This window comes from Triturus cristatus, chromosome 8, assembly GCF_964204655.1.
Source record: "Triturus cristatus chromosome 8, aTriCri1.1, whole genome shotgun sequence".
NCBI lineage: Eukaryota > Metazoa > Chordata > Amphibia > Caudata > Salamandridae > Triturus > Triturus cristatus.
Window position 1 is genome coordinate 736848162 of NC_140591.1, and position 17666 is coordinate 736865827.

The 17666-nt window shown below is 41.7% G+C and overlaps 5 non-coding genes across 5 annotated transcripts; all 5 read left to right on the plus strand.

The window, feature by feature from the left end:
* The first annotated feature begins 1145 nt into the window (after positions 1-1145).
* On the plus strand, positions 1146-1217 carry TRNAP-UGG (transfer RNA proline (anticodon UGG)). Its single transcript has one exon. It is a non-coding gene; the product is annotated as a tRNA-Pro (tRNA).
* Positions 1218-5940: 4723 nt separating this feature from the next.
* TRNAP-UGG (transfer RNA proline (anticodon UGG)) lies at positions 5941-6012 on the plus strand. The gene has a single exon. It is a non-coding gene; the product is annotated as a tRNA-Pro (tRNA).
* Positions 6013-10735: 4723 nt separating this feature from the next.
* On the plus strand, positions 10736-10807 carry TRNAP-UGG (transfer RNA proline (anticodon UGG)). The gene has a single exon. It is a non-coding gene; the product is annotated as a tRNA-Pro (tRNA).
* A 4713-nt stretch (positions 10808-15520) lies between these two features.
* On the plus strand, positions 15521-15592 carry TRNAP-UGG (transfer RNA proline (anticodon UGG)). The gene has a single exon. It is a non-coding gene; the product is annotated as a tRNA-Pro (tRNA).
* Positions 15593-15864: 272 nt separating this feature from the next.
* TRNAV-CAC (transfer RNA valine (anticodon CAC)) lies at positions 15865-15937 on the plus strand. The gene has a single exon. It is a non-coding gene; the product is annotated as a tRNA-Val (tRNA).
* Positions 15938-17666: the final 1729 nt, after the last annotated feature.

The window sequence follows — 17666 nt, forward strand, 5'->3', positions numbered from 1 at the left end:
TGTGTGTGTGTGTGTACGCATGTATGTATATATAGGGAGAGAGAGAGCGTCAATATAAACAGACTTTATTTCAATCAAGCTGTCTTTTCTATCCTTCAGGAGCAGAATGTTCTGATCATCAGCGCTCCAGAATGTAGTGTTTTCTTGGCAAGCATCACATATTGTGATGTGTTAGCTAAAAGTTCCATATCCTAGAGACTGATATATTCCTCTGTACTTGTACCTTGGGGATTCATCAAAACCTGGCATCATAAGCAGCTTTCTACTGCCACAGACTGGACAGCGAAACAATTTAAAATATCCCAGAAAAAGAAAATAAGCATGCTTAATCAGAGCTTTCTGGACAGGAAGGACATTTGAGCAAGTGAGGAATAAGCACTGCTTTTGTTAATTTGCATAGGCAGAATAGAGACTTCTGGGAAAAGGCCGAAATTACAGTCACAGAAAATGGCTGCATCTATAGAGAACGCTAAGAAGTGTTGGCAGCTTTTCCTCTGACCCTGGCCACTTTTACAAGCAATCCTATGATAGTGAGCAGGACCCACCCTAAAAAGGAAGGGGCATCCACTTGGACCCTTTCCACCTTTTCTAAATCTCGCCTGATCGAGCCTGATTGAGCACTGATTGAGCAGATAAGCACATGTCATTCTCATTTCAGAAAGGTATTGGTTAGCTTGCTGCTAGCAGCTCAGTTATGTTATGATGTTAGAGGCTATGCACGGAATGCTTTAGTCCAGCGATATGCAGTTTTTATTGCGCCTTGCATTCAGCAGGAAGATCTTTAGCTTGAATCTGTGGCCTAGGTATTCACCTTGGTATTTCTTTTGGCACAAAGTGAAGGAGTATTTGAGAGAAAATGCACAATGTGTTTCTTATGTTGTTATGAACAACTTGTTACTCTTTCTCATTAAGCTTCAGCCACTGCAGAAATATATAAATAAGGGCTGACTTCCTGTAAGACGTGTCCAAAGCTGGGACGGAATAAAAGGAGACACTTGTAAATGATAGTGCTATCGTTTGAGAAAGGGTAAGTTGAGACTGACTTTCATGCGTATTCACAGACCAAGCATCATAAAGATACCAGCATGATCTTCATTGCGGGCTTAGAGCCGGTATTAGCTTTTGAGAGGTAAGAGGATTTTGAGGGCTCGTTGGTCTAGGGGTATGATTCTCGCTTTGGGTGCGAGAGGTCCCGGGTTCAAATCCCGGACGAGCCCTTTTCTTGGTACTCTTTTCAAGTTGTTTTGAAGTTTGCGTTTCAAAACCAACATCAATTTTTTCTTTGCAGTAGTGGATAATTCTTTGCTAGAGTCTCATGCTTCAGCCCTGCCCAGTCTGAGCTAATACCAAACATCTGGTCTTGCATGGCATGTACGAGCGTTCAGCTAGGGATGTCGGGCAGGTTGCATGAAAGAAATCTAAAGCCAGAGGCCCATGGAATAGCCAGTTCGGAGCAGTTTCATTACAGAAAAATCAACTGTAGGTATCTGTTTCTGTAGTGTAGTGGGTATCACGTTTGCCTCACACGCGAAAGGTCCCCGGTTTGAAACCGGGCAGAAACAGTTGTTATATTGTGTTGGCTACAATGTTGATAGGTGCCGTTTTGCCATGGAATTGTCCAAGCCCTGAAGATTATTTCATGCAATCTCGTTCCAAGAAAGGGAATTCTCTCAAAACACTAAAGTAATCGGCGTGTGGATGTATCTGTTGGTTCTCAGACCTTGCTTTCAAAAGAGCCCTGCAATCGGTTCACTGCTCACCTAGAACAAGCATTAACATGGAGAATTGTTGGCACCAACAGGAATCTTATTTTAGTGGAGTGTTTCTGGCTTTGAGTGCAGAGGCCCTCGGCTCAATTCCAAGATGATCCTTCTCAAGGTGATGATACAAATGCATTGTCACCTTTACGTTTAATGTCAGAATCATTTATTTCCAGTTGGTGGTGTAAGAATGTTTGCAACAGTATGGCGATTTTTCCTAGCCATGCATGAATGAAAGCATATCACTCGCCTTTAGGTGTTTTTCTAATACATTGATATTTGCATCTTCCTTCCTAGCCTGCATGTTTGACTATCTTACAGGCTGCATGTAATAAGTATCACATCAGGGCCCTTCTTCTACTCAATTCACAACTGTTCTATCACGACATAGATAAGAAAGCTGCATCTGCTTTTGTTGTGTAGTGGTAATCAGGTTTACCTGACGTGTGAAAGCCCCATGCTTTGAAAGTACACAGTAACAAAGAAACCGATGACTTTTATAAAAAGGTGTCATGTGTGTCTCTTACTTTGCACAAAAAGTGCCAGAGATGACTTCATTTGCAGTCACTTGAAAAGTAGGGATTCTCCAATAAATGGTAAATGGTTGAAACAAATCTGAAGAAATGCATGACATACCTGTGTGTGTGTGTGTACGCATGTATGTATATATAGGGAGAGAGAGAGCGTCAATATAAACAGACTTTATTTCAATCAAGCTGTCTTTTCTATCCTTCAGGAGCAGAATGTTCTGATCATCAGCGCTCCAGAATGTAGTGTTTTCTTGGCAAGCATCACATATTGTGATGTGTTAGCTAAAAGTTCCATATCCTAGAGACTGATATATTCCTCTGTACTTGTACCTTGGGGATTCATCAAAACCTGGCATCATAAGCAGCTTTCTACTGCCACAGACTGGACAGCGAAACAATTTAAAATATCCCAGAAAAAGAAAATAAGCATGCTTAATCAGAGCTTTCTGGACAGGAAGGACATTTGAGCAAGTGAGGAATAAGCACTGCTTTTGTTAATTTGCATAGGCAGAATAGAGACTTCTGGGAAAAGGCCGAAATTACAGTCACAGAAAATGGCTGCATCTATAGAGAACGCTAAGAAGTGTTGGCAGCTTTTCCTCTGACCCTGGCCACTTTTACAAGCAATCCTATGATAGTCAGCAGGACCCACCCTAAAAAGGAAGGGGCATCCACTTGGACCCTTTCCACCTTTTCTAAATCTCGCCTGATCGAGCCTGATTGAGCACTGATTGAGCAGATAAGCACATGTCATTCTCATTTCAGAAAGGTATTGGTTAGCTTGCTGCTAGCAGCTCAGTTATGTTATGATGTTAGAGGCTATGCAAGGAATGCTTTAGCCCAGCGATATGCAGTTTTTATTGCGCCTTGCATTCAGCAGGAAGATCTTTAGCTTGAATCTGTGGCCTAGGTATTCACCTTGGTATTTTTTTTGGCACAAAGTGAAGGAGTATTTGAGAGAAAATGCACAATGTGTTTCTTATGTTGTTATGAACAACTTGTTACTCTTTCTCATTAAGCTTCAGCCACTGCAGAAATATATAAATAAGGGCTGACTTCCTGTAAGACGTGTCCAAAGCTGGGACGGAATAAAAGGAGACACTTGTAAATGATAGTGCTATCGTTTGAGAAAGGGTAAGTTGAGACTGACTTTCATGCGTATTCACAGACCAAGCATCATAAAGATACCAGCATGATCTTCATTGCGGGCTTAGAGCCGGTATTAGCTTTTGAGAGGTAAGAGGATTTTGAGGGCTCGTTTGTCTAGGGGTATGATTCTCGCTTTGGGTGCGAGAGGTCCCGGGTTCAAATCCCGGACGAGCCCTTTTCTTGGTACTCTTTTCAAGTTGTTTTGAAGTTTGCGTTTCAAAACCAACATCAATTTTTTCTTTGCAGTAGTGGATAATTCTTTGCTAGAGTCTCATGCTTCAGCCCTGCCCAGTCTGAGCTAATACCAAACATCTGGTCTTGCATGGCATGTACGAGCGTTCAGCTAGGGATGTCGGGCAGGTTGCATGAAAGAAATCTAAAGCCAGAGGCCCATGGAATAGCCAGTTCGGAGCAGTTTCATTACAGAAAAATCAACTGTAGGTATCTGTTTCTGTAGTGTAGTGGTTATCACGTTCGCCTCACACGCGAAAGGTCCCCAGTTCGAAACCGGGCAGAAACAGTTGTTATATTGTGTTGGCTACAATGTTGATAGGTGCCGTTTTGCCATGGAATTGTCCAAGCCCTGAAGATTATTTCATGCAATCTCGTTCCAAGAAAGGGAATTCTCTCAAAACACTAAAGTAATCGGCGTGTGGATGTATCTGTTGGTTCTCAGACCTTGCTTTCAAAAGAGCCCTGCAATCGGTTCACTGCTCACCTAGAACAAGCATTAACATGGAGAATTGTTGGCACCAACAGGAATCTTAGTTTAGTGGAGTGTTTCTGGCTTTGAGTGCAGAGGCCCTCGGCTCAATTCCAAGATGATCCTTCTCAAGGTGATGATACAAATGCATTGTCACCTTTACGTTTAATGTCAGAATCATTTATTTCCAGTTGGTGGTGTAAGAATGTTTGCAACAGTATGGCGATTTTTCCTAGCCATGCATGAATGAAAGCATATCACTCGCCTTTAGGTGTTTTTCTAATACATTGATATTTGCATCTTCCTTCTTAGCCTGCATGTTTGACTATCTTACAGGCTGCATGTAATAAGTATCACATCAGGGCCCTTCTTCTACTCAATTCACAACTGTTCTATCACGACATAGATAAGAAAGCTGCATCTGCTTTTGTTGTGTAGTGGTAATCAGGTTTACATGACGTGTGAAAGCCCCATGCTTTGAAAGTACACAGTAACAAAGAAACCGATGACTTTTATAAAAAGGTGTCATGTGTGTCTCTTACTTTGCACAAAAAGTGCCAGAGATGACTTCATTTGCAGTCACTTGAAAAGTAGGGATTCTCCAATAAATGGTAAATGGTTGAAACAAATCTGAAGAAATGCATGACATACCTGTGTGTGTGTGTGTACGCATGTATGTATATATAGGGAGAGAGAGAGCGTCAATATAAACAGACTTTATTTCAATCAAGCTGTCTTTTCTATCCTTCAGGAGCAGAATGTTCTGATCATCAGCGCTCCAGAATGTAGTGTTTTCTTGGCAAGCATCACATATTGTGATGTGTTAGCTAAAAGTTCCATATCCTAGAGACTGATATATTCCTCTGTACTTGTACCTTGGGGATTCATCAAAACCTGGCATCATAAGCAGCTTTCTACTGCCACAGACTGGACAGCGAAACAATTTAAAATATCCCAGAAAAAGAAAATAAGCATGCTTAATCAGAGCTTTCTGGACAGGAAGGACCTTTGAGCAAGTGAGGAATAAGCACTGCTTTTGTTAATTTGCATAGGCAGAATAGAGACTTCTGGGAAAAGGCCGAAATTACAGTCACAGAAAATGGCTGCATCTATAGAGAACGCTAAGAAGTGTTGGCAGCTTTTCCTCTGACCCTGACCACTTTTACAAGCAATCCTATGATAGTCAGCAGGACCCACCCTAAAAAGGAAGGGGCATCCACTTGGACCCTTTCCACCTTTTCTAAATCTCGCCTGATTGAGCACTGATTGAGCACTGATTGAGCAGATAAGCACATGTCATTCTCATTTCAGAAAGGTATTGGTTAGCTTGCTGCTAGCAGCTCAGTTATGTTATGATGTTAGAGGCTATGCAAGGAATGCTTTAGTCCAGCGATATGCAGTTTTTATTGCGCCTTGCATTCAGCAGGAAGATCTTTAGCTTGAATCTGTGGCCTAGGTATTCACCTTGGTATTTCTTTTGGCACAAAGTGAAGGAGTATTTGAGAGAAAATGCACAATGTGTTTCTTATGTTGTTATGAACAACTTGTTACTCTTTCTCATTAAGCTTCAGCCACTGCAGAAATATATAAATAAGGGCTGACTTCCTGTAAGACGTGTCCAAAGCTGGGACGGAATAAAAGGAGACACTTGTAAATGATAGTGCTATCGTTTGAGAAAGGGTAAGTTGAGACTGACTTTCATGCGTATTCACAGACCAAGCATCATAAAGATACCAGCATGATCTTCATTGCGGGCTTAGAGCCGGTATTAGCTTTTGAGAGGTAAGAGGATTTTGAGGGCTCGTTGGTCTAGGGGTATGATTCTCGCTTTGGGTGCGAGAGGTCCCGGGTTCAAATCCCGGACGAGCCCTTTTCTTGGTACTCTTTTCAAGTTGTTTTGAAGTTTGCGTTTCAAAACCAACATCAATTTTTTCTTTGCAGTAGTGGATAATTCTTTGCTAGAGTCTCATGCTTCAGCCCTGCCCAGTCTGAGCTAATACCAAACATCTGGTCTTGCATGGCATGTACGAGCGTTCAGCTAGGGATGTCGGGCAGGTTGCATGAAAGAAATCTAAAGCCAGAGGCCCATGGAATAGCCAGTTCGGAGCAGTTTCATTACAGAAAAATCAACTGTAGGTATCTGTTTCTGTAGTGTAGTGGTTATCACGTTTGCCTCACACGCGAAAGGTCCCCGGTTTGAAACCGGGCAGAAACAGTTGTTATATTGTGTTGGCTACAATGTTGATAGGTGCCGTTTTGCCATGGAATTGTCCAAGCCCTGAAGATTATTTCATGCAATCTCGTTCCAAGAAAGGGAATTCTCTCAAAACACTAAAGTAATCGGCGTGTGGATGTATCTGTTGGTTCTCAGACCTTGCTTTCAAAAGAGCCCTGCAATCGGTTCACTGCTCACCTAGAACAAGCATTAACATGGAGAATTGTTGGCACCAACAGGAATCTTATTTTAGTGGAGTGTTTCTGGCTTTGAGTGCAGAGGCCCTCGGCTCAATTCCAAGATGATCCTTCTCAAGGTGATGATACAAATGCATTGTCACCTTTACGTTTAATGTCAGAATCATTTATTTCCAGTTGGTGGTGTAAGAATGTTTGCAACAGTATGGCGATTTTTCCTAGCCATGCATGAATGAAAGCATATCACTCGCCTTTAGGTGTTTTTCTAATACATTGATATTTGCATCTTCCTTCCTAGCCTGCATGTTTGACTATCTTACAGGCTGCATGTAATAAGTATCACATCAGGGCCCTTCTTCTACTCAATTCACAACTGTTCTATCACGACATAGATAAGAAAGCTGCATCTGCTTTTGTTGTGTAGTGGTAATCAGGTTTACCTGACGTGTGAAAGCCCCATGCTTTGAAAGTACACAGTAACAAAGAAACCGATGACTTTTATAAAAAGGTGTCATGTGTGTCTCTTACTTTGCACAAAAAGTGCCAGAGATGACTTCATTTGCAGTCACTTGAAAAGTAGGGATTCTCCAATAAATGGTAAATGGTTGAAACAAATCTGAAGAAATGCATGACATACCTGTGTGTGTGTGTGTACGCATGTATGTATATATAGGGAGAGAGAGAGCGTCAATATAAACAGACTTTATTTCAATCAAGCTGTCTTTTCTATCCTTCAGGAGCAGAATGTTCTGATCATCAGCGCTCCAGAATGTAGTGTTTTCTTGGCAAGCATCACATATTGTGATGTGTTAGCTAAAAGTTCCATATCCTAGAGACTGATATATTCCTCTGTACTTTTACCTTGGGGATTCATCAAAACCTGGCATCATAAGCAGCTTTCTACTGCCACAGACTGGACAGCGAAACAATTTAAAATATCCCAGAAAAAGAAAATAAGCATGCTTAATCAGAGCTTTCTGGACAGGAAGGACATTTGAGCAAGTGAGGAATAAGCACTGCTTTTGTTAATTTGCATAGGCAGAATAGAGACTTCTGGGAAAAGGCCGAAATTACAGTCACAGAAAATGGCTGCATCTATAGAGAACGCTAAGAAGTGTTGGCAGCTTTTCCTCTGACCCTGGCCACTTTTACAAGCAATCCTATGATAGTCAGCAGGACCCACCCTAAAAAGGAAGGGGCATCCACTAGGACCCTTTCCACCTTTTCTAAATCTCGCCTGATCGAGCCTGATTGAGCACTGATTGAGCAGATAAGCACATGTCATTCTCATTTCAGAAAGGTATTGGTTAGCTTGCTGCTAGCAGCTCAGTTATGTTATGATGTTAGAGGCTATGCAAGGAATGCTTTAGCCCAGCGATATGCAGTTTTTATTGCGCCTTGCATTCAGCAGGAAGATCTTTAGCTTGAATCTGTGGCCTAGGTATTCACCTTGGTATTTTTTTTGGCACAAAGTGAAGGAGTATTTGAGAGAAAATGCACAATGTGTTTCTTATGTTGTTATGAACAACTTGTTACTCTTTCTCATTAAGCTTCAGCCACTGCAGAAATATATAAATAAGGGCTGACTTCCTGTAAGACGTGTCCAAAGCTGGGACGGAATAAAAGGAGACACTTGTAAATGATAGTGCTATCGTTTGAGAAAGGGTAAGTTGAGACTGACTTTCATGCGTATTCACAGACCAAGCATCATAAAGATACCAGCATGATCTTCATTGCGGGCTTAGAGCCGGTATTAGCTTTTGAGAGGTAAGAGGATTTTGAGGGCTCGTTTGTCTAGGGGTATGATTCTCGCTTTGGGTGCGAGAGGTCCCGGGTTCAAATCCCGGACGAGCCCTTTTCTTGGTACTCTTTTCAAGTTGTTTTGAAGTTTGCGTTTCAAAACCAACATCAATTTTTTCTTTGCAGTAGTGGATAATTCTTTGCTAGAGTCTCATGCTTCAGCCCTGCCCAGTCTGAGCTAATACCAAACATCTGGTCTTGCATGGCATGTACGAGCGTTCAGCTAGGGATGTCGGGCAGGTTGCATGAAAGAAATCTAAAGCCAGAGGCCCATGGAATAGCCAGTTCGGAGCAGTTTCATTACAGAAAAATCAACTGTAGGTATCTGTTTCTGTAGTGTAGTGGTTATCACGTTCGCCTCACACGCGAAAGGTCCCCAGTTCGAAACCGGGCAGAAACAGTTGTTATATTGTGTTGGCTACAATGTTGATAGGTGCCGTTTTGCCATGGAATTGTCCAAGCCCTGAAGATTATTTCATGCAATCTCGTTCCAAGAAAGGGAATTCTCTCAAAACACTAAAGTAATCGGCGTGTGGATGTATCTGTTGGTTCTCAGACCTTGCTTTCAAAAGAGCCCTGCAATCGGTTCACTGCTCACCTAGAACAAGCATTAACATGGAGAATTGTTGGCACCAACAGGAATCTTATTTTAGTGGAGTGTTTCTGGCTTTGAGTGCAGAGGCCCTCGGCTCAATTCCAAGATGATCCTTCTCAAGGTGATGATACAAATGCATTGTCACCTTTACGTTTAATGTCAGAATCATTTATTTCCAGTTGGTGGTGTAAGAATGTTTGCAACAGTATGGCGATTTTTCCTAGCCATGCATGAATGAAAGCATATCACTCGCCTTTAGGTGTTTTTCTAATACATTGATATTTGCATCTTCCTTCTTAGCCTGCATGTTTGACTATCTTACAGGCTGCATGTAATAAGTATCACATCAGGGCCCTTCTTCTACTCAATTCACAACTGTTCTATCACGACATAGATAAGAAAGCTGCATCTGCTTTTGTTGTGTAGTGGTAATCAGGTTTACATGACGTGTGAAAGCCCCATGCTTTGAAAGTACACAGTAACAAAGAAACCGATGACTTTTATAAAAAGGTGTCATGTGTGTCTCTTACTTTGCACAAAAAGTGCCAGAGATGACTTCATTTGCAGTCACTTGAAAAGTAGGGATTCTCCAATAAATGGTAAATGGTTGAAACAAATCTGAAGAAATGCATGACATACCTGTGTGTGTGTGTGTACGCATGTATGTATATATAGGGAGAGAGAGAGCGTCAATATAAACAGACTTTATTTCAATCAAGCTGTCTTTTCTATCCTTCAGGAGCAGAATGTTCTGATCATCAGCGCTCCAGAATGTAGTGTTTTCTTGGCAAGCATCACATATTGTGATGTGTTAGCTAAAAGTTCCATATCCTAGAGACTGATATATTCCTCTGTACTTGTACCTTGGGGATTCATCAAAACCTGGCATCATAAGCAGCTTTCTACTGCCACAGACTGGACAGCGAAACAATTTAAAATATCCCAGAAAAAGAAAATAAGCATGCTTAATCAGAGCTTTCTGGACAGGAAGGACCTTTGAGCAAGTGAGGAATAAGCACTGCTTTTGTTAATTTGCATAGGCAGAATAGAGACTTCTGGGAAAAGGCCGAAATTACAGTCACAGAAAATGGCTGCATCTATAGAGAACGCTAAGAAGTGTTGGCAGCTTTTCTTCTGACCCTGACCACTTTTACAAGCAATCCTATGATAGTCAGCAGGACCCACCCTAAAAAGGAAGGGGCATCCACTTGGACCCTTTCCACCTTTTCTAAATCTCGCCTGATTGAGCACTGATTGAGCACTGATTGAGCAGATAAGCACATGTCATTCTCATTTCAGAAAGGTATTGGTTAGCTTGCTGCTAGCAGCTCAGTTATGTTATGATGTTAGAGGCTATGCAAGGAATGCTTTAGTCCAGCGATATGCAGTTTTTATTGCGCCTTGCATTCAGCAGGAAGATCTTTAGCTTGAATCTGTGGCCTAGGTATTCACCTTGGTATTTCTTTTGGCACAAAGTGAAGGAGTATTTGAGAGAAAATGCACAATGTGTTTCTTATGTTGTTATGAACAACTTGTTACTCTTTCTCATTAAGCTTCAGCCACTGCAGAAATATATAAATAAGGGCTGACTTCCTGTAAGACGTGTCCAAAGCTGGGACGGAATAAAAGGAGACACTTGTAAATGATAGTGCTATCGTTTGAGAAAGGGTAAGTTGAGACTGACTTTCATGCGTATTCACAGACCAAGCATCATAAAGATACCAGCATGATCTTCATTGCGGGCTTAGAGCCGGTATTAGCTTTTGAGAGGTAAGAGGATTTTGAGGGCTCGTTGGTCTAGGGGTATGATTCTCGCTTTGGGTGCGAGAGGTCCCGGGTTCAAATCCCGGACGAGCCCTTTTCTTGGTACTCTTTTCAAGTTGTTTTGAAGTTTGCGTTTCAAAACCAACATCAATTTTTTCTTTGCAGTAGTGGATAATTCTTTGCTAGAGTCTCATGCTTCAGCCCTGCCCAGTCTGAGCTAATACCAAACATCTGGTCTTGCATGGCATGTACGAGCGTTCAGCTAGGGATGTCGGGCAGGTTGCATGAAAGAAATCTAAAGCCAGAGGCCCATGGAATAGCCAGTTCGGAGCAGTTTCATTACAGAAAAATCAACTGTAGGTATCTGTTTCTGTAGTGTAGTGGTTATCACGTTTGCCTCACACGCGATAGGTCCCCGGTTTGAAACCGGGCAGAAACAGTTGTTATATTGTGTTGGCTACAATGTTGATAGGTGCCGTTTTGCCATGGAATTGTCCAAGCCCTGAAGATTATTTCATGCAATCTCGTTCCAAGAAAGGGAATTCTCTCAAAACACTAAAGTAATCGGCGTGTGGATGTATCTGTTGGTTCTCAGACCTTGCTTTCAAAAGAGCCCTGCAATCGGTTCACTGCTCACCTAGAACAAGCATTAACATGGAGAATTGTTGGCACCAACAGGAATCTTATTTTAGTGGAGTGTTTCTGGCTTTGAGTGCAGAGGCCCTCGGCTCAATTCCAAGAGGATCCTTCTCAAGGTGATGATACAAATGCATTGTCACCTTTACGTTTAATGTCAGAATCATTTATTTCCAGTTGGTGGTGTAAGAATGTTTGCAACAGTATGGCGATTTTTCCTAGCCATGCATGAATTAAAGCATATCACTCGCCTTTAGGTGTTTTTCTAATACATTGATATTTGCATCTTCCTTCCTAGCCTGCATGTTTGACTATCTTACAGGCTGCATGTAATAAGTATCACATCAGGGCCCTTCTTCTACTCAATTCACAACTGTTCTATCACGACATAGATAAGAAAGCTGCATCTGCTTTTGTTGTGTAGTGGTAATCAGGTTTACCTGACGTGTGAAAGCCCCATGCTTTGAAAGTACACAGTAACAAAGAAACCGATGACTTTTATAAAAAGGTGTCATGTGTGTCTCTTACTTTGCACAAAAAGTGCCAGAGATGACTTCATTTGCAGTCACTTGAAAAGTAGGGATTCTCCAATAAATGGTAAATGGTTGAAACAAATCTGAAGAAATGCATGACATACCTGTGTGTGTGTGTGTACGCATGTATGTATATATAGGGAGAGAGAGAGCGTCAATATAAACAGACTTTATTTCAATCAAGCTGTCTTTTCTATCCTTCAGGAGCAGAATGTTCTGATCATCAGCGCTCCAGAATGTAGTGTTTTCTTGGCAAGCATCACATATTGTGATGTGTTAGCTAAAAGTTCCATATCCTAGAGACTGATATATTCCTCTGTACTTGTACCTTGGGGATTCATCAAAACCTGGCATCATAAGCAGCTTTCTACTGCCACAGACTGGACAGCGAAACAATTTAAAATATCCCAGAAAAAGAAAATAAGCATGCTTAATCAGAGCTTTCTGGACAGGAAGGACCTTTGAGCAAGTGAGGAATAAGCACTGCTTTTGTTAATTTGCATAGGCAGAATAGAGACTTCTGGGAAAAGGCCGAAATTACAGTCACAGAAAATGGCTGCATCTATAGAGAACGCTAAGAAGTGTTGGCAGCTTTTCCTCTGACCCTGACCACTTTTACAAGCAATCCTATGATAGTCAGCAGGACCCACCCTAAAAAGGAAGGGGCATCCACTTGGACCCTTTCCACCTTTTCTAAATCTCGCCTGATTGAGCACTGATTGAGCACTGATTGAGCAGATAAGCACATGTCATTCTCATTTCAGAAAGGTATTGGTTAGCTTGCTGCTAGCAGCTCAGTTATGTTATGATGTTAGAGGCTATGCAAGGAATGCTTTAGTCCAGCGATATGCAGTTTTTATTGCGCCTTGCATTCAGCAGGAAGATCTTTAGCTTGAATCTGTGGCCTAGGTATTCACCTTGGTATTTCTTTTGGCACAAATTGAAGGAGTATTTGAGAGAAAATGCACAATGTGTTTCTTATGTTGTTATGAACAACTTGTTACTCTTTCTCATTAAGCTTCAGCCACTGCAGAAATATATAAATAAGGGCTGACTTCCTGTAAGACGTGTCCAAAGCTGGGACGGAATAAAAGGAGACACTTGTAAATGATAGTGCTATCGTTTGAGAAAGGGTAAGTTGAGACTGACTTTCATGCGTATTCACAGACCAAGCATCATAAAGATACCAGCATGATCTTCATTGCGGGCTTAGAGCCGGTATTAGCTTTTGAGAGGTAAGAGGATTTTGAGGGCTCGTTGGTCTAGGGGTATGATTCTCGCTTTGGGTGCGAGAGGTCCCGGGTTCAAATCCCGTACAAGCCCTTTTCTTGGTACTCTTTTCAAGTTGTTTTGAAGTTTGCGTTTCAAAACCAACATCAATTTTTTCTTTGCAGTAGTGGATAATTCTTTGCTAGAGTCTCATGCTTCAGCCCTGCCCAGTCTGAGCTAATACCAAACATCTGGTCTTGCATGGCATGTACGAGCGTTCAGCTAGGGATGTCGGGCAGGTTGCATGAAAGAAATCTAAAGCCAGAGGCCCATGGAATAGCCAGTTCGGAGCAGTTTCATTACAGAAAAATCAACTGTAGGTATCTGTTTCTGTAGTGTAGTGGTTATCACGTTTGCCTCACACGCGAAAGGTCCCCGGTTTGAAACCGGGCAGAAACAGTTGTTATATTGTGTTGGCTACAATGTTGATAGGTGCCGTTTTGCCATGGAATTGTCCAAGCCCTGAAGATTATTTCATGCAATCTCGTTCCAAGAAAGGGAATTCTCTCAAAACACTAAAGTAATCGGCGTGTGGATGTATCTGTTGGTTCTCAGACCTTGCTTTCAAAAGAGCCCTGCAATCGGTTCACTGCTCACCTAGAACAAGCATTAACATGGAGAATTGTTGGCACCAACAGGAATCTTATTTTAGTGGAGTGTTTCTGGCTTTGAGTGCAGAGGCCCTCGGCTCAATTCCAAGATGATCCTTCTCAAGGTGATGATACAAATGCATTGTCACCTTTACGTTTAATGTCAGAATCATTTATTTCCAGTTGGTGGTGTAAGAATGTTTGCAACAGTATGGCGATTTTTCCTAGCCATGCATGAATGAAAGCATATCACTCGCCTTTAGGTGTTTTTCTAATACATTGATATTTGCATCTTCCTTCCTAGCCTGCATGTTTGACTATCTTACAGGCTGCATGTAATAAGTATCACATCAGGGCCCTTCTTCTACTCAATTCACAACTGTTCTATCACGACATAGATAAGAAAGCTGCATCTGCTTTTGTTGTGTAGTGGTAATCAGGTTTACCTGACGTGTGAAAGCCCCATGCTTTGAAAGTACACAGTAACAAAGAAACCGATGACTTTTATAAAAAGGTGTCATGTGTGTCTCTTACTTTGCACAAAAAGTGCCAGAGATGACTTCATTTGCAGTCACTTGAAAAGTAGGGATTCTCCAATAAATGGTAAATGGTTGAAACAAATCTGAAGAAATGCATGACATACCTGTGTGTGTGTGTGTACGCATGTATGTATATATAGGGAGAGAGAGAGCGTCAATATAAACAGACTTTATTTCAATCAAGCTGTCTTTTCTATCCTTCAGGAGCAGAATGTTCTGATCATCAGCGCTCCAGAATGTAGTGTTTTCTTGGCAAGCATCACATATTGTGATGTGTTAGCTAAAAGTTCCATATCCTAGAGACTGATATATTCCTCTGTACTTGTACCTTGGGGATTCATCAAAACCTGGCATCATAAGCAGCTTTCTACTGCCACAGACTGGACAGCGAAACAATTTAAAATATCCCAGAAAAAGAAAATAAGCATGCTTAATCAGAGCTTTCTGGACAGGAAGGACCTTTGAGCAAGTGAGGAATAAGCACTGCTTTTGTTAATTTGCATAGGCAGAATAGAGACTTCTGGGAAAAGGCCGAAATTACAGACACAGAAAATGGCTGCATCTATAGAGAACGCTAAGAAGTGTTGGCAGCTTTTCCTCTGACCCTGGCCACTTTTACAAGCAATCCTATGATAGTCAGCAGGACCCACCCTAAAAAGGAAGGGGCATCCACTTGGACCCTTTCCACCTTTTCTAAATCTCGCCTGATTGAGCACTGATTGAGCAGATAAGCACATGTCATTCTCATTTCAGAAAAGTATTGGTTAGCTTGCTGCTAGCAGCTCAGTTATGTTATGATGTTAGAGGCTATGCAAGGAATGCTTTAGTCCAGCGATATGCAGTTTTTATTGCGCCTTGCCTTCACCAGGAAGATCTTTAGCTTGAATCTGTGGCCTAGGTATTCACCTTGGTATTTCTTTTGGCACAAAGTGAAGGAGTATTTGAGAGAAAATGCACTATGTGTTTCTTATGTTATTATGAACAACTTGTTACTCTTTCTCATTAAGCTTCAGCCACTGCAGAAATATATAAATAAGGGCTGACTTCCTGTAAGACGTGTCCAAAGCTGGGACGGAATAAAAGGAGACACTTGTAAATGATAGTGCTATCGTTTGAGAAAGGGTAAGTTGAGACTGACTTTCATGCGTATTCACAGACCAAGCATCATAAAGATACCAGCATGATCTTCATTGCGGGCTTAGAGCCGGTATTAGCTTTTGAGCGGTAAGAGGATTTTGAGGGCTCGTTGGTCTAGGGGTATGATTCTCGCTTTGGGTGCGAGAGGTCCCGGGTTCAAATCCCGGACGAGCCCTTTTCTTGGTACTCTTTTCAAGTTGTTTTGAAGTTTGCGTTTCAAAACCAACATCAATTTTTTCTTTGCAGTAGTGGATAATTCTTTGCTAGAGTCTCATGCTTCAGCCCTGCCCAATCTGAGCTAATACCAAACATCTGGTCTTGCATGGCATGTACGAGCGTTCAGCTAGGGATGTCGGGCAGGTTGCATGAAAGAAATCTAAAGCCAGAGGCCCATGGAATAGCCAGTTCGGAGCAGTTTCATTACAGAAAAATCAACTGTAGGTATCTGTTTCTGTAGTGTAGTGGTTATCACGTTCGCCTCACACGCGAAAGGTCCCCGGTTCGAAACCGGGCAGAAACAGTTGTTATATTGTGTTGGCTACAATGTTGATAGGTGCCGTTTTGCCATGGAATTGTCCAAGCCCTGAAGATTATTTCATGCAATCTCGTTCCAAGAAAGGGAATTCTCTCAAAACACTAAAGTAATCGGCGTGTGGATGTATCTGTTGGTTCTCAGACCTTGCTTTCAAAAGAGCCCTGCAATCGGTTCACTGCTCACCTAGAACAAGCATTAACATGGAGAATTGTTGGCACCAACAGGAATCTTATTTTAGTGGAGTGTTTCTGGCTTTGAGTGCAGAGGCCCTCGGCTCAATTCCAAGATGATCCTTCTCAAGGTGATGATACAAATGCATTGTCACCTTTACGTTTAATGTCAGAATCATTTATTTCCAGTTGGTGGTGTAAGAATGTTTGCAACAGTATGGCGATTTTTCCTAGCCATGCATGAATGAAAGCATATCACTCGCCTTTAGGTGTTTTTCTAATACATTGATATTTGCATCTTCCTTCCTAGCCTGCATGTTTGACTATCTTACAGGCTGCATGTAATAAGTATCACATCAGGGCCCTTCTTCTACTCAATTCACAACTGTTCTATCACGACATAGATAAGAAAGCTGCATCTGCTTTTGTTGTGTAGTGGTAATCAGGTTTACCTGACGTGTGAAAGCCCCATGCTTTGAAAGTACACAGTAACAAAGAAACCGATGACTTTTATAAAAAGGTGTCATGTGTGTCTCTTACTTTGCTCAAAAAGTGCCAGAGATGACTTCATTTGCAGTCACTTGAAAAGTAGGGATTCTCCAATAAATGGTAAATGGTTGAAACAAATCTGAAGAAATGCATGACATACCTGTGTGTGTGTGTGTATGCATGTATGTATATATAGGGAGAGAGAGAGCGTCAATATAAACAGACTTTATTTCAATCAAGCTGTCTTTTCTATCCTTCAGGAGCAGAATGTTCTGATCATCAGCGCTCCAGAATGTAGTGTTTTCTTGGCAAGCATCACATATTGTGATGTGTTAGCTAAAAGTTCCATATCCTAGAGACAGATATATTCCTCTGTACTTGTACCTTGGGGATTCATCAAAACCTGGCATCATAAGCAGCTTTCTACTGCCACAGACTGGACAGCGAAACAATTTAAAATATCCCAGAAAAAGAAAATAAGCATGCTTAATCAGAGCTTTCTGGACAGGAAGGACATTTGAGCAAGTGAGGAATAAGCACTGCTTTTGTTAATTTGCATAGGCAGAATAGAGACTTCTGGGAAAAGGCCGAAATTACAGTCACAGAAAATGGCTGCATCTATAGAGAACGCTAAGAAGTGTTGGCAGCTTTTCCTCTGACCCTGACCACTTTTACAAGCAATCCTATGATAGTCAGCAGGACCCACCCTAAAAAGGAAGGGGCATCCACTTGGACCCTTTCCACCTTTTCTAAATCTCGCCTGATCGAGCCTGATTGAGCACTGATTGAGCAGATAAGCACATGTCATTCTCATTTCGGAAAGGTATTGGTTAGCTTGCTGCTAGCAGCTCAGTTATGTTATGATGTTAGAGGCTATGCAAGGAATGCTTTAGTCCAGCGATATGCAGTTTTTATTGCGCCTTGCATTCAGCAGGAAGATCTTTAGCTTGAATCTGTGGCCTAGGTATTCACCTTGGTATTTCTTTTGGCACAAAGTGAAGGAGTATTTAAGAGAAAATGCACAATGTGTTTCTTATGTTGTTATGAACAACTTG